Below are 16,197 nucleotides of genomic sequence, written 5' to 3'. Positions count from 1 at the left end.
GGACTCATGCTCCTGTTGCGCTCATCTTAAATCAAAGCCCCCGAACAAAAGCAAAGTTTGTCATTTGCATAGTTTCATTACATGTCTGAGTATCTCTATCTATGACATAGATAATACATCTATAACATAGGTAAGCGGTCTGAGGCTATGTTCACAGCGTATCTTTTCATAAATGTACGGCCATTGTTGAAATCGGCAACAACGGCCGTACTTTGTACGAAAAGACACGCTGCCTCATCTTCTATGGGATCCCGGTCGGAGCATATACAGATAGTATACGCTCAGGCTGGGATCCCTAGTGGTGCCGCAAAGAATTGACATGTTAGTTTTCAGTGAATAGCGGCCGCAGAAAATCATGCCAGTGCATACTATTGAGCAAGCAGCTGCGGCCAGTGCATACTATTGAGCAAGCAGCTGCGGCCGCACGCTCAATAGCGTGCAGTGGGGAGTTCGGATGCGGGCGCGCACAGATGTGCCCACATCAGAACTCTGCGGCAGGAAAGATCATCCGGCCGGTACTGGGATGATCTTTTCAGAGACCGGCCATCCCGTGACCCGGGCGGGTCACGGAACGGCAGGTCTCTCACGCTGTGGGAACATAGCCTAAGGTATGACATCTATATTCTTTATTTAGCTGATATCCCCCATGTTAGGTTTATCCAGCTTGTACTATTATTTTTCCAGGTAAAGACACTGATTTATGACACAAGAATCTGGCACATTGCCGCATCAACTAGAACGTCTTCAACCGTGTCTCCAACTGCGTGAGGGAAGAAGCGAGATCCTTCCGTGTTTCCCTAGGCCTGGAGGTTAAGTTGTTTGGACAGATAACAAGTGGACGGCTCTAAAGAATTCACACCTGCAGCTTACACCAACACATCTCCCAGCGGGTGGGGAACAGTCTGTGCCACTGAAACAAAACAGCCTCCATTTCAGCCAGGACCCAGGGTGTGAGCACCGCCATAAAACTGTCATGGTGCACGGTCAGGGATGAAAGGAAGCTGTGCTGTTGGCCGAGCCATAAAACACAGCCAAACATTGATTTTTCTTTATTTTTTAGGCTGGGCGACATAAATTATGAATCTGAATTGGCAGGTGGTTACGTTTGGCACACTGACTATTCACAACCGCATTTTAGGGTCACAACTTCACAGCTTCATAAAAACGTAATGCAGACACATTCTGGATCCGAATAGTCCTGGCCTCATGACCTGCGGTAACAGACGTCAGCTTAGGTCATCAGATGTGGACTTGTGCCCATAATATTATGTTAAAGTGAAATTGGACTATGTCAGATCAAAGATTTCAGTGTGCCCAATCCTTTGTTTATGCAGGAGATAACCCACTGCTCCGAGTGTCTGGAGGCGGCTTGTCCCCCTCTCCCTATTGGAAACACATGGTTGAGCTGAGCCTCTGGTCTTGGGAAGAATAGTCTTATTTTGCCGACCTGAAAGTGTAATCACTGTATTAAAAGAAAGGCTAAGGGAATATATATTTTAAGGCCATGTTCACATGGCATATAAGACTGGCCGTGTCACAGAATGGCCGGTGTCAGAGAAGATCATCCCGGCTGGATTTCCTGGTATTTGACACTTTATGGTAAGCTGCATATGGCTATGTTCACACTACGTAAAAGTACGGCCGTTGTTGCAATCGTATATACACATTGCCTCTCCCTTTATGGGATCCCGGCCGGAGCGTATACACATAGTATACGCTCCGGCCACGATCTCTTGGGGCACCGCAAAGAACTGACATGTCAGTTTTCTGCGGCCACTATTCAGTGAATAGCGGCCGTAGGAAACCATGTCAGTTCACACTATGAAGCGAGCGGCTGCAGGCTCTTGCTTCATAGTGTGCAGTGACAAGTTCTGATGCGGGCGCGTGCCGATGTGCCCACATCAGAACTCTATGGCAGAAAAGATCATTGTCCGGTCCAATACACCGTGTGAATATGGCCTTATAGTGCAGCTTTACATAAAATATAGCACAGAGAACACGGCCGGCGGCTGGCTGAGCGCCAGCCATGTTCTCTGTGCCGCCCCCAGCCCCCTGGTGTCACCTCCTTAGCCCGCGCACTGTCCGCTCCCAGTGCCACCGTACCTTACAGTGTGTGCACTAGCTAGGCTTTGCAACCGCTGTTCACTTAATACCAGCAGCACAGTCGATTATTTTGTGCGACCGCAGAGAACCACAGCTGTAGTGTATACAGTGTGTGTATACACTGTGACTGTGATTCCATGCAATCTAATGTAATGGCGCAGTGGCATTAAACAACTTCCATTTTTGCAATCTGCAACAACAGCCGCTGTTTAATGAAAAAAATACCCCGTGTGAACGAGGCCTCAGAGTAGGAAGCAGAGTAATGATGGGTTTAAGTGTAGCTGTCATTTCACACAACTTTACAGAAATCAATTAGTATGAGTGATAAGAAACGAATTGGTTTTGTTAGGCAAAAAAAAGCCTCTTTCTGTACTCAAAACAACATTTCCCAGAACCCCCCCCAAAAAAAAGAAAAATTGTATCTGCTGCAGGAAAGCAAAGTGAAGGCAGGTTTGCAGTGTCCATTATAACCTATGGAGGGGGGAAGGCTGAGAGGGATGAGTAATGCTCCTCGTTCCCCGCTCGCTGCCGCCGCTATTCAACGCGGCTGCAGCGAGCGGGTGAGTGCAGGAGGGGATCGCTGATCGTCCGGGCAGCCCATAGGATATAGCAGCGTCTGCTGCCGATGCTCCTATTCAACGGAGCGACGGCAGCAGATCGCTGCTATATCAGTCGCTTGTTTTTCAACATGTTGAAAAACAAGCGACTGCAACGATCAGCCGACATGAACGATGTCGGCTGATCGTTGCACTCTATTCCACCGGACGATTATCGTCTGTAGCGGCCGATATCGGCCGAATACGAACGATAATCGTTCCGTGGAATAGGGCCTTAAGGAGGGAGAGAAGCAGCTGCTGCAGGAGTCAGCACTGAGCAGACAATCTTCAAACTGAAGGCCTGCTTGTCTCCTCTGCTCAATCTTCCCCTTCTGCCCCTCCCCCTTCATAGTTTATAAACTGTAGAAGATAAGTCCAGTGCAGGTACATATAGTATTCATCTCTGTGTGTACTGGCCACACCCACTGCTTGTGATGTCATCATGTCACGTATGAGGATGATGTCACAATAGAACTTGGTTGTAGCAATAAAACCAAGCCACACCCTGACAGTAGTGTTAGTCTAGGCTAACATTTCTCTCATTAGGAGCTTTCTTCGGACTGTCTCATGATAAAGAGAAACCGATTTAGGCAAGTGCAGGTCAATGTGGCCCAGCGACCAAACCCTGCCCCATCCTACCCTGCCCCACCACCAAACCCTGCCCCACCACCAAACCCTGCCGCCTCCTACCGTGCCCCACCACCAAACCCTGCCCTATCCTACCGTGCCCCACCACCAAACCCTGCCCCATCCTACCGTGCCCCACCACCAAACCCTGCCCCATCCTACCGTGCCCCACCACCAAACCCTGCCCCATCCTACCGTGCCCCACCACCAAACCCTGGCGCCTCCTACCATGACCCACCACCAAACCCTGCCCCATCCTACCGTGCCCCACTACCAAACCCTGCCCCATCCAACTATATAAGGCTAGGGCTTATTTTAGGGGTAGGTGTTATTGTCTGCACAGTATGCCCCTACACTGTAGCCCCACTCTACACGGTAGTTAGCTGCCATACTGTATGCACCACTGCTGTTAGGCTTCCATAATAAAAGGTTCTCTGTAGTTTGGCCCCCATACTATAGATAGATAGATAGGAGATAGATAGATAGATAGATAGATAGATAGAGCTTGAAAAAAGTCCATATTGAAGGACTGAAACGTCGCTACTGCTGTTCCAAGTTTTTTTCTTTATGGAATAAATCTTCACCGTTTGCTTATCACAAGACTGGAGTGCTGCAGTTATATTTTGTTTTTCTACTCAAATACACCCGTGGATCAGGGTGTATCGGCTGGCACCCAGCAATCACTCATCATTGAGTGCCGCACCATTTTGAAGAGTCTAGATAGATAGATAGATAGATAGATACAGGGGCGTAGCTAATGTCCCTTGGGCCCTGGTGCAAGAGTTCAACTTGGGCCCCCCCCCCCCTTCCTTGACCAAACTATGCGATAGATAGATAGATAGATAGATAGATAGATAGATAGATAGATAGATAAAGACTGATATTACCAATAATACCAGTATATAGGATGGAAATATAATCACCATACATATTACCGCCATGCTGTTACTGACCAAATCCTGTATACTGAGACCAATATTACCAAGGCGCAAATATTACCGCCACACCACAACCACTACCATCACCACCATATTGTTACTGACCAAATCCAGTATACTGAGACCAATACTGACTAATACCACCACATACTACCACCACTGCTGCTACTGACTAACACCACCACATACTGACTAATACCACCGCTGGTACTGAATAACATCCACTGTACACAGATCACTATCACCTCATCCAGAAGAGGCAGACCCAGCTCTACACAGGTTCTGTACACCATATACATTACAGTGCACTTACATCAGGTGACTCACAGGGGACGTCTTCTCTGATCAGAGTTCTTTCCTTTTCATCTTCTTCTCCATCTGTCCTGGGCCGTTATTATGAGAACTTCTTCGAGCCACGAATCCACAGAATCTGCCAGACAGAGATATTAGGCTCCTCACTCTGTCACCATCCTCATCTCTATACAAACTGCACATCTGTATTGGCCCCTTTACACCCTCAGTTAGTGGGTAGGCTGACTCTGTTACCCCCCCCCCCCCCTTATAGTATATGTCCCCCTCTGTGTAGAGATGGCCCCTTGTTCAGTCTTCCATATATATGGCCCCCATGTGCATCTCCTTGACAGCCCCTCTCAGTGTAGTCCCCCCTTTTAGATGGTCCCCTCTGTGTTGTCCCCCTTATCTTTTCCCCCATATAGATGCCTTCCTTATGTTTCCCCCCCTTGTAGATGCCCCCACTGTGTTGTCTTCCTATACTTTCCCCCTCATGTATATGCCCCCACTGTGTTGTCTTCTTATACATACCCCCCTATGTTGTCTTCTTATACATCCCCCCATGTATATGCCCCCACTGTGTTGTCTTCTTATACATACCCCCCATGTATATGCCCCCACTGTGTTGTCTTCTTATACATACCCCCCATGTTACCCCCCCATGTATATGCCCCCACTATGTTGCCCCCCATGCATATGCCCCCACTGTGTTGTCTTCGTATACATCTCCCCCATGTAGATGCTCCCACCATGTTGCCCCCATGTATATGCCCCCACTGTGTTGCCCCCACTGTATATGCCCCCTTGTCAAGTAGATAAAAACAAAAGGGGGGGGGGGAAACAACAACAACAACTCACCTTTAACCTCGTTCCCCCGTTGCAGCTCTCTTATCATCTGCGGTGTTGGACGGCCCCCGGCTGACGCTGGCTCCCTCCTTTCATCCCCTGTGCCCGCCGCTCCGCACTCCCGAACTCCCGGCCGATGCTCCACTACCTGGCGGTGTCCCCGGGATTCCCCTGCAGCACACGCATCAGGGAACTGTGTACGCCGGGGCTGTTACTTCCGGGTCAGGGAGCGCTCCCTGACCTGGAAGTAAAAGCCCCCGCGCACACTGACCTTCCTGGTGCATGTGCTGCAGGGGAATCCCGGGGGCACCGCCAGGTAGTGGAGCATCGGCCGGGAGTTCGGGAGTGCGGAGCGGCGGGCACAGGGGATGAAAGGAGGGAGCCAGCATCAGCCGGGGGCCGTCCTGGAGAGCGGAGCGGCGGGCGCAGAGGATACAAGGAGAGGGGCCGCGGGCCCCTCTCCGTGGCGGGCCGGGTCGCAGCAGCGACCGCTGCGACCACGGTCGCTACGCCACTGGATAGATAGATAGATAGATAGAAAAATGTACAGTTTCATAGCATGCTTTATGGAAAAACGAAATATGTCATTACAGAGTACAATGGGGGAGATTTATCAAACATGGTGTAAATAGAAACTGGCTCAGTTGCCCCTAGCAACCAATCAGATTCCACCTTTCATTCCTCACAGACTCTTTGGAAAATGAAAGGTGGAATCTGGTTGCTAGGGGCAACTGAGCCAGTTTCACTTTACACCATGTTTGATAAATCTCCCCCAATGAGTGTTGCAAAACATAAGAGCTCATATGGGTCTGTAGGTGGACAAATACAAGTGCTATGGACCTCTAAACACAAGGAAGAAAAAACTGAAGTGCAAAATTAAAATTGGCTGACATGAAAGGGTTAAAGCCAAGTGATCCCATGCTGGGATGTTCCAACCAAATTATTATATTTGTATTTTAAGTGCTTTCTCCATACTTCATTAGGTATCAAAATGGTATTGAGTATCAAAATAAAAAATATGGTATCAGTATTGGACTCAAAATTCTAGTATAATGACATCCCTAGGCTGGATTATCTTCATTTTTGTTAAATTGGGATGTGGGTGAACCCGTGTGCGCCAGCATCCCAATTCACCGCTGCACACAATGGAGCGTGTGGCCGGAGCCGCACTCTCCATTGTGTGAACTGACATGTCTATGAGGCCGCTATTCAATGAACAGCGGCCGCATGTCATTTTTTTGTGCTTTTTTATATGCGCTGTCATTTTTATATGCTCCGGACGAGATTCCATTCATTTAAATGCAACGTATGTTTTGTACAAATCACGGCCGTTGCTGAAAACTGCAACAACGGTCGTGATTTTTGCAAAACATTCGTTGTGTGAACATGGCCTAACATTGTATGTAATATTAACACTTTCTTGCAGTAAAATAGACCTGATAAAGACTAAAGGAGAATTATTACTGTAAGATTAAGTCTCAATATCACGAGCTGTTCCAGAGTGAACACCCAAAAGAACCATAGAGAATAACAGTAAGTGCATAAATCTTTCAACCATGAAAAAAACATACAATATCCAACAATGCATACAAAGTCCATGTATCTTGGACTGAAACCATCAGCAAGTAGTCAACAGATAAACAAATCACTAAGATTCTGCAGCCAAATGACAACAACCTGCACTAATAAAGGAGAGGGAGCCCCGGACTGCACATATCTATAGAAAAGAGGGACAATAGGTCCTGTCTCACCTGATCCAGGGATGCGAGTTACAATCAAAGTCCAAAACAAGAGGTCAGAACAGGGGAAACATGACAGGCATTCACAATGGATGAGGGACACTAGAAACCCTACCTCGAAGTGCATAGAGCTACCCCGGCTCACACAGGGACTGTCAGGGCACCTGCCCTAAAAGTGGTGACCCTGCAAATCAATTACACCAACATTAATTTATTTAAAAAATGTTTAAGTTATTTTATACATTGTGTGAACCAACAGCCGTTGTCTCAAAAAACGTTAAAATAAAAAATATAACATCCATTATTTTAAATAAAAATAGCGGCCGTTATTTTACAGTGTGTGAACATAGCATTAGGCTATGTTCAAACACCATTTTTGATAGGGGAATACTTCCGTTTTATAAAAAAAAACGGCCAAAAATAATGGTCAAGATAATTTTTACAGCAGTTTTTTTCACTTAAGAGAAACAGTCTGTAAACATATCCGTATAGGGCAAATTTTTCATTTTTTTTTTTTTTTTACTTTATAATTTGTTTTATTTGTGGTTTTCTGTATTCTCTTATACATCGTCAGCGTTCATTTACATTTTTTAAAAAAAATGCTGTGCAAAAAAAATGGAACAGATACAAAACATTCAAAAAAATGGAACATACTTTTTAAAGTCTACCCTGTCTGCAAACTTAAAGAGGTTTTGTGGCGGTCGGACTTTTTTTCATATATTGCTCCGTACCTGTCCGCTCTCCCTCAGTGTCCTCCCCTGGTGTCACCGCTGTCACTCGCTGACTGCAGAGTCTCCACTTCTGACATGAACTTATTTCAGTAGCGTCTGCCCGCCTAGCCAATCATTGACTGAGACGGGACAGCCCTGTGGCCAGTGATTGGCTGAGCAGGCAGTCACTCTCGAGATAGTTTTGTCTATGAAGTGGAGACTCCAGAGTCAGCAGACACCAGAGGAGGACACAGAGGGAGAGCAGACAGGTAAGGATAACATGTTTGTTGTTTTATATGCACCAGGAGCAATATATTAAAAAATCAGACAGCCCCTATATACCTATAGGAATCCATTGGAACAGGTTTTCGTATTGAAAAAAACAACCTACATACGTGTATATAAATTGAAAATGTTAATAAATCCATAGATGTACATGTGTTGGCAACATTGTGTTGTTAATGGGGAAAAAAACTAAAAAAACACAATCTGTGAAGGACATTTTGTTCATTTTACGGATTCTGGACTCACCTTGTAAAGTTAATTGGCAAAATCAGCAGCAAATCTTCAGTGTATGTTCACACAGGTATTAACAATGTGTTTTTTTGACGAGCAAACCGCATAACATCAGCAACCTTGTAATTTCACTTTAAAGCGACTCTGTACCCAAAATCTGACCCCCCAAACTGCTTGTATCTTCACTTAGCTGCTTTTAATCCAAGATCTGTCCTGGGGTCTGTTCGGCAGGTGATGCAGTTATTGTCCTAAAAAACAACTTTTAAATTTGCAGCCCTGTGCCCAACGGACGTGGCCTAGATTGTGTATGCATTAGGATGGCACAACCTCTCTGTCCCTCCTCCTCGCACTCTTCATCATTAGGAATGCTCCAGGCAGATGGTCTCCTATTCCCCACCTGTGTCAGCCCGGCACAAGGGCCGCATCATTAAGGCACCTGTGCAATGTTCAGCATGGAGAAAATGTTCCAGTGATGAAGAAGGTGGAAAGGAGGGACGGAGAGGTGGTGCACAGTTAGGGCACAGATATTCTAAGCCCCGGCCGTTGAGCACAGGGCTGCAAGTTTAAAAGTTGTTTTTTTAGGACAATAACTGCATCACCTGCCGAACGGACCCCAGGACAGATCCTGGATTAAAAGCAGCTATCCAAAGGTACAAGAGGTTTGGGGTTGTGGGTACAGAGTCGATTTAAGCCTATGTTCACAAAATGTAAAAATAAGTGAGAAAAACGGCCATTATTAACCCTTTAAGGACAAAGCCAATTTTCATTTTTGCACTTTTGCGTTTTCCTCTTTATGTTTATAAGGCCATAGCACTTGCATTTTTCCACCTACAGATCCACATGATCCCTTATTTTTTGCGACACCAATTGTACTTTGCAACGACAGACTTAATTTTCCCATATAATATGCTGCCAAACTCTATGCTGCCAAACTCTATGTTCCCCACATCAGTACAATTACACGATAGGCAACTTATATAACTTTTATATTATTTGATGGCTTTTAAAAAAATAAAACCTTTAAAAAAAAAAAAAAGTGTTTAAAATGTCTCTATTCCCATCCTTATAATGCTTTGATCTTTTTGTCTATGTGGCTGTGTGAGGTGTCAAATATTGTGCCATGATCTGTACACTCTATCGGTACCTTGTTTGTGTATATGCGACTTTTTGATCACTTTTTATTACAATTTTTCTGGATTTGATGCAACCAAAAATGCGCAATTATGCACTTTGGAATTTATTGCCGCTTATGCCGTTTATGATCACCTTGCATGATGAGGAATATGATAACTTAATAGTTCGGGCGATTACGCACGCGTCGATACCAAATATGTTTATTTATTTATTTTTATTTATAAAATGGGGAAAGGGGGGGGGATTTGGACTTTTATTTGGGGAGGGGATTTTTTATTAATAAAAAAAACTATTTTAATTTTTTTTTTTTTTTACATTAACTAGAGGTCCTCCTGGGACACTGATCCATTAGATCAGTGATACATTGCTCTGGGCTGCTGCATTTAAGTTCCTAATTAGCTGGAGCAGCAATGGGACCACACTGGCTAACAGAGTCGTTCAGATCGGGTACCCGCTGTGACCCCTCTCTGAACCCCCTTCACACCGCCATGACTCTTGTGTTTAGTTTGGGTATGGGGGGTTTTGCAGCTCAGTTACATTATAATAAATAAAGCTGAACTGTAATACCACACACAACCTGAGTACAAGGGTGGCCCTGCTTTTGCAGGAAAGTAGCTGTGCTTTTTCCTATCCTGGAAAACGGCTTTAATAATCATGATCAATAATAACACCAGTTATTTGCACTTATTTTTACATTATGAGAAGGGTCCTATTACATGGGATCATTTTAGAAAACAAGCACCAATCTGCTAGATCGTTTACTGGACCTATTAGACGGCCCTATTATTATGTCCATGAGGCCCTTGCCCAAACACCTGTTACCTTACCTATCCCCGCTCCCGGTCTTCACTCCTGTGCTCCACAGCTTCCTGGTCAGCCAATCACAAGCTGCGGCGGAAGAGAAGGAGAGAAGACCGGGAGCGGGGAGAGGTAAGGTAACAGGTGTTTGGGCAATCGCCAGCCATCGGCCGCACATCGCTATTAAACATAGGGATGCACGGTCGTCGCCCAACAATTTTAGGTCCAAACATAAAACAATCGCTGACATTGGCTGATCGTTCTCTATTATGGTGCGTTTACACAGACAGATTTATCTGACAGATCTTTGAAGCCAAAACAAGGAACAGACTATAAACAGGGATCAGTTCATAAAAGGAAAGATTGGGATCTATCCTCTTCAAATCCATTCCTGGCTTTGGCTTCCAAAATCTGTCAGATAAATCTTTCTGTATAAACGCACCCTTACATGGAGCGATAATCGACTGAATGGGCCGAATATCGCTACATGTAATAGGGCCCTATTACAAAGCAAAAGCAAAATACAACAGTAAAATAAATATAAAACACTGTACTTAATTCAGCAATGTGCTACATTTAAGTATAATGAAAAATGTTACTCCGCACACACAATTTAAATTTTTTCCCCCCTTACAATGTGTGCAAAGACTGCTGTTTTCCCATAAACTTTAATGTAGCACATTATTAGATTCAAAATACGGCCGCATTTTATACCTATTTTAGTGTTGTACTTTGCTTCTATTTTAGGCTATGTACACACACTGTATTTTTTCAATAAATAATGGCCGTTGTTACAGATTGTAGATTTGAAATAACATTATTTTCTATGAAACTAAGGCTGCAGTGTATACACTTTGAATACACTGCGGCCGCACAGAAGACTCACATGTCTATTTTGTGCAGCCGCTATTCAGTGATTAGTGGCCACACAAAATAGACTGTGCAGACAATGTAAAGTGCGGCTCAATGCCGTACTTTAAATTGTGTGTTATGGTTAGCACACAATTTCATTTTATTCTGTGAACATTTAATTTTTATAGTGTTGAATGGGCTTTCTGCTCATTCATTCACACAGTGGAATTTCCGTCAGGAAAATTCTGTTGCACATCCGCGTACCGCCCAAAGAAGTCAATGGAACTTGAATTCTTATATAAATTATGCTTGAATTCCACTCAAATTCTGCTCCTATTCTGCCAGAGATGAAAAGGCGAGGAATTTCAATCAGAAAACTTTCCTCTTCAATTCCTCGCCTATTCCTCAGTGTGAACACACCCTGATACAGCAGCTATCAGGGGACTGGACCTGAATACAGTAAGTATAGCGGTTATATAGCTGCCTTCAGGAGACTGGACCTGGATACAGTAAGTATAGCGGTTAAATAGCAGCCTTCAGGAGACTGGACCTAAATACAGTAAGTATAGCTGGTATATAGCTGCCTTCAGGAGACTGGACCTGGATACAGTAAGTATAGCTGTTATATAGAAACCTTCAGGAGACTGGACCTGGATACAGTAAATATAGCTGTTATATAGCTGCCTTCAGGAGACTGAACCTGGATACAGTGAGTATAGCTGTTATATAGCTGCCTTCAGGAGACTGGACCTGGATACAGTAAGTATAGCTGTTATATAGCTGCCTTCAGGAGACTGGACCTGGATACAGTAAGTATAGCTGTTATATAGTAGTCTTCAGGAAACTAGACCTGGATACAGTAAGTATAGCTGTTATATAGCAGCCTTCAGGAGACTGCTCCTGGATACAGTAAGTATAGCTGTTATATAGCAGCCTTCAGGAGACTGGACCTGGATACAGTAAGTATAGCTGTTATATAGTAGTCTTCAGGAGACTAGACCTGGATACAGTAAGTATAGCTGTTATATAGCAGCCTTCAGGAGACTGGTCCTGGATACAGTAAGTATAGCTGTTATATAGCAGCCTTCAGGAGACTGGACCTGGATACAGTAAGTATAGCTGTTATATAGTAGTCTTCAGGAGACTAGACCTGGATACAGTAAGTATAGCTGTTATATAGCAGCCTTCAGGAGACTGGTCCTGGATACAGTAAGTATAGCTGTTATATAGCTGCCTTCAGGAGACTGGTCCTGGATACAGTAAGTATAGCTGTTATATAGCAGTCTTCAGGAGACTGGACCCGGATATAGTAAGTTCAGCTTTGTTTTACCGTATGATAAAAAAAAAAATTATGAATGTAAATTGTTAATTCACGTATACTGTTGATTTAGATTTTGAAAGTTATAACTACAGGGACATTTAAGAAAAAAAAACATTGTTCTTTCCTTACAATGCAGATCTGGAGCTAAAGTAAAATTTTACTATTTATAATCAATGAAAATAAAATAGCAGCCTAAATAACAAAAACAAAACCAGCCTGCAATTGAGATGGATCCGACCCATAGTTTCTATTTCTTAGTCTTGACTTATTTTCCGATTGATTTTCGACGGTGCTTAAGTAATCACATTCCAATGTCTATAGATACAAAGTTTCCACTGAAGACAGTGCAGGAAAAACATAGTGAAAGTCCTAATATATCTTTTTTTTTTTCTTGCGAGTTAAAAAGTTAAAGGTGATCCCTCACTTCCCCGCAAGGTTTCCATTATCCGTTCCTTCTCCACATTTGGTCTTAAGGCTCCCATTTCAGGGGACGTGTCTACATACGCAGCGTTTGGGGATTATTTACAGAGTTATGGCAGACAAATGGAAAAGGTAAATTGCCCCCTTGTGGACTCCCCCACTAGACTTATTTCCGTTCTATATGGAAGACAAATATTAACCCTCTTCTAGCTGGGATCTGAACCATGCGCTATTGCTAAAATACAAAGAAGAGAAATATTATTTATTATTAGAAAGCAAATTAGAAATAAAGCAACAATGTTCCATCTAGAAGGAAACTATTCTACTACAGCATGACAGGTTCCGTCCTGACGTTAGCGTCTCTGGGAGTCGGAGCGCCCCAACAAAAATACGAGCTTGTGCAAATAAACAGTAATAGAAAACCTTTGGGGAGCACAGATTAGCAGCTGAGACAGGGTTATTTAAACACATTATAATCCAGCCTGGAAACTATTTCATGTTAAAAAAAAAAAAAAGAAAATAGGCATATTGCTGAAACGTGTAGAGGAACGGAGACAGGTAGCTGACAAATACTGGAGGAAGGCAGACAGGAATAGTTAATGCGTTCCTGATCTGCCTGCAGACACACACGCACCACATGGGCTGGAAGGATTATTCCGCACACCAGACATCTGTACTGTAACTAGGTAGCGACCCTACAAGATCTCATTCACAGATCGCAGCATAAAGGACAACTTCATTTAAGCAGCTTCCTTGTCTGACTGATGCCAGGAAGCAGGGAAATGGCTGGATCACAGCAGAGAAAGGGGAGCTAAGAAAATATTTCTGCTAAACAGGAGCAGATGATAGAGGAAGTCTCTCAGTAATATTTCATTTCTCCAGGAAGTGGGAGATAAGATAAACATAAGCTGCAGGAATACTTCTGCACGGCCATGTGCCGACTGGGCGCTCCAGATCCCTATTACCTCTATAAGCTTAATATTACTATTACATAAGGCTGTTACAGGTTGTCTAAGTGAAAGCGATGGATAGAGAAGCCTACGCTTTGTGTGAATACACTGTAGAATAACTCTGTACATACACTATTAGCTTACTGGACCGCTTACTCTATACCCAACCTGTTGTAAAACTACAACCCCCATCATGACAATAAAAAGCTGAAAGTTGGCAGGAGTTGTAGTCTTGCAACAGGTGGAGAGCTACAGGTTGGGACACACTGCACTATATAAGCATACAGGATGTGCATGAGTTTATTAGCCAAAAAATGCATTTTTATTATGAAAAAGCAATTTGAAGCTTTCCCCCGTCTTCATGGCTTTCTTATGGAGAGGGGAGGGGTGGAGGGAGATGAGGCACCAAAAAAGGACAACAAAGAGTTAATTTACAGCTACTGTACATCACCGGGCTATCTCCTCTCTGACCTCTGAATACCAGCTTTCACACAGCTCCTACTGTGTAATCCTTTGTTCTCTGCTGGCGACTAATCCCCCTCCTCCCCCTCCAAAGGTTACACAGGGCCCGACTGATGTAAGAGTCGAGATTTCCTGATAATGAGCAGTGAATGAGAGAAAGGAGGGAGGGGGGGGGGACCTGGGGAAAGTCTTTTCGAATGCAGAAGATGGCATAAATTGCCTAATAAACCCAATTACAAAGTGTCTTAAAATCACCTATACTATTGATTTCTGCAAAAAAAACACAACACGAAATATATGCACTACCGTTCAAAAGTTTGGGGTCACATTGAAATGTCCTTATTTTTGAAGGAAAAGCACTGTACTTTTCAATGCAGATAACTTTAAACTAGTCCTAACTTTAAACAAACACACTCTATACATTGCTAATGTGGTAAATGACTATTCTAGCTGCAAATGTCTGGTGTTTGGTGCAATATCTACATAGGTGTATAGAGGCCCATTTCCAGCAACTATCACTCCAGTCTTCTAATGGTACAATGTGTTTGCTCATTGGCTCAGAAGGCTAATTGATGATTAGAAAACCCTTGTGCAATCATGTTCACACATCTGAAAACAGTCTAGCTCGTTACAGAAGCTACAAAACTGACCTTCCTTTGAGCAGATTGAGTTTCTGGAGCATCACATTTGTGGGGTCAAATAAACACTCAAAATGGCCAGAAAAAGAGAACTTTCATCTGAAACTCGACAGTCTATTCTTGTTCTTAGAAATGAAGGCTATTCCATGCGAGAAATTGCTAAGAAATTGAAGATTTCCTACAACGGTGTGTACTACTCCCTTCAGAGGACAGCACAAACAGGCTCTAACCAGAGTAGAAAAAGAAGTGGGAGGCCGCGTTGCACAACTAAGCAAGAAGATAAGCACATTAAAGTCTCTAGTTTGAGAAACAGACGCCTCACAGGTCCCCAACTGGCATCTTCATTACATAGTACCCGCAAAAAAACAGTGTCACCATCTACAGTGAAGAGGCGGCTGCAGGATTTTGGGCTTCAGGGCAGAGTGGCAAAGAAAAAGCCATATCTGAGACTGGCCAATAAAAGAAAAAGATTAAGATGGGCAAAAGAACACAGACATTGGACAGAGGAAGAGTGGAAAAAAGTGTTGTGGACGGATGAATCCAAGTTTGAGGTGTTTGGATCACAAAGAAGAAGGTTTGTGAGACGCAGAAGAAATGAAAAGATGCTGGAAGAATGCCTGACGCCATCTGTTATACATGGTGGAGGTCATGTGATGGTCTGGGGTTGGTGCTGGTAAGGGGGGAGATTTGTACAGGGTAAAAGGGATTGTGAATAAGGAAGGCCATCACTCTGCACCGCCATGCCATACCCAGTGGGCAGCGATTCATTGGAGCCAATTTCATCCTACAACAGGACAATGACCCTAAACACCTCCAAATTGTGCAAGAACTATTTCCAGCAGAAGCAGCAGCTGGTATTCTATCATAGGTAATGGAGTGGCCGGCACAGTCACCAGATCACCACCCCATTGAGCTGTTGTGGGAGCAGCTGGACCGTATGGTACGCCAGAAGTGCCCATCCAACCAATCCAACTTGTGGGAGCTGCTTCTAGAAGCGTGGGGGGCAATTTCTCCAGCTTACCCCAACAGATTAATAGCTAGAATGCCAAAGGTGTGCAATGCTGGAATTGGTGCAAAAGGAGGATTCTGGGAGGAAAGCAAAGTGTGATGGAAGAACAATGTTATTTCACATACAAATCATTATTTCTAACCTTGTCAATGTCTTGTCTCTATTTTCTATTCATTTCACAACGTCTGGTGGTGAAGAAGTGTGACTTTTCATGGAAAACACAAAATTGTTTGGGTGACCCCAAACT

At 44.0% G+C, this 16,197-nt stretch overlaps 1 protein-coding gene across 4 annotated transcripts in view; it reads right to left on the bottom strand.

Annotated features, from left to right (window-relative positions):
• FAM110A (family with sequence similarity 110 member A) overlaps positions 1–16,197 on the bottom strand; it is a 218,088-nt gene that overhangs the window by 174,421 nt on the left and 27,470 nt on the right. The window lies entirely within an intron of this gene.

This window comes from Dendropsophus ebraccatus, chromosome 14 (assembly GCF_027789765.1).
Source record: "Dendropsophus ebraccatus isolate aDenEbr1 chromosome 14, aDenEbr1.pat, whole genome shotgun sequence".
Taxonomy (NCBI): domain Eukaryota; kingdom Metazoa; phylum Chordata; class Amphibia; order Anura; family Hylidae; genus Dendropsophus; species Dendropsophus ebraccatus.
This window is presented reverse-complemented; position numbering and strand designations above follow the sequence as displayed.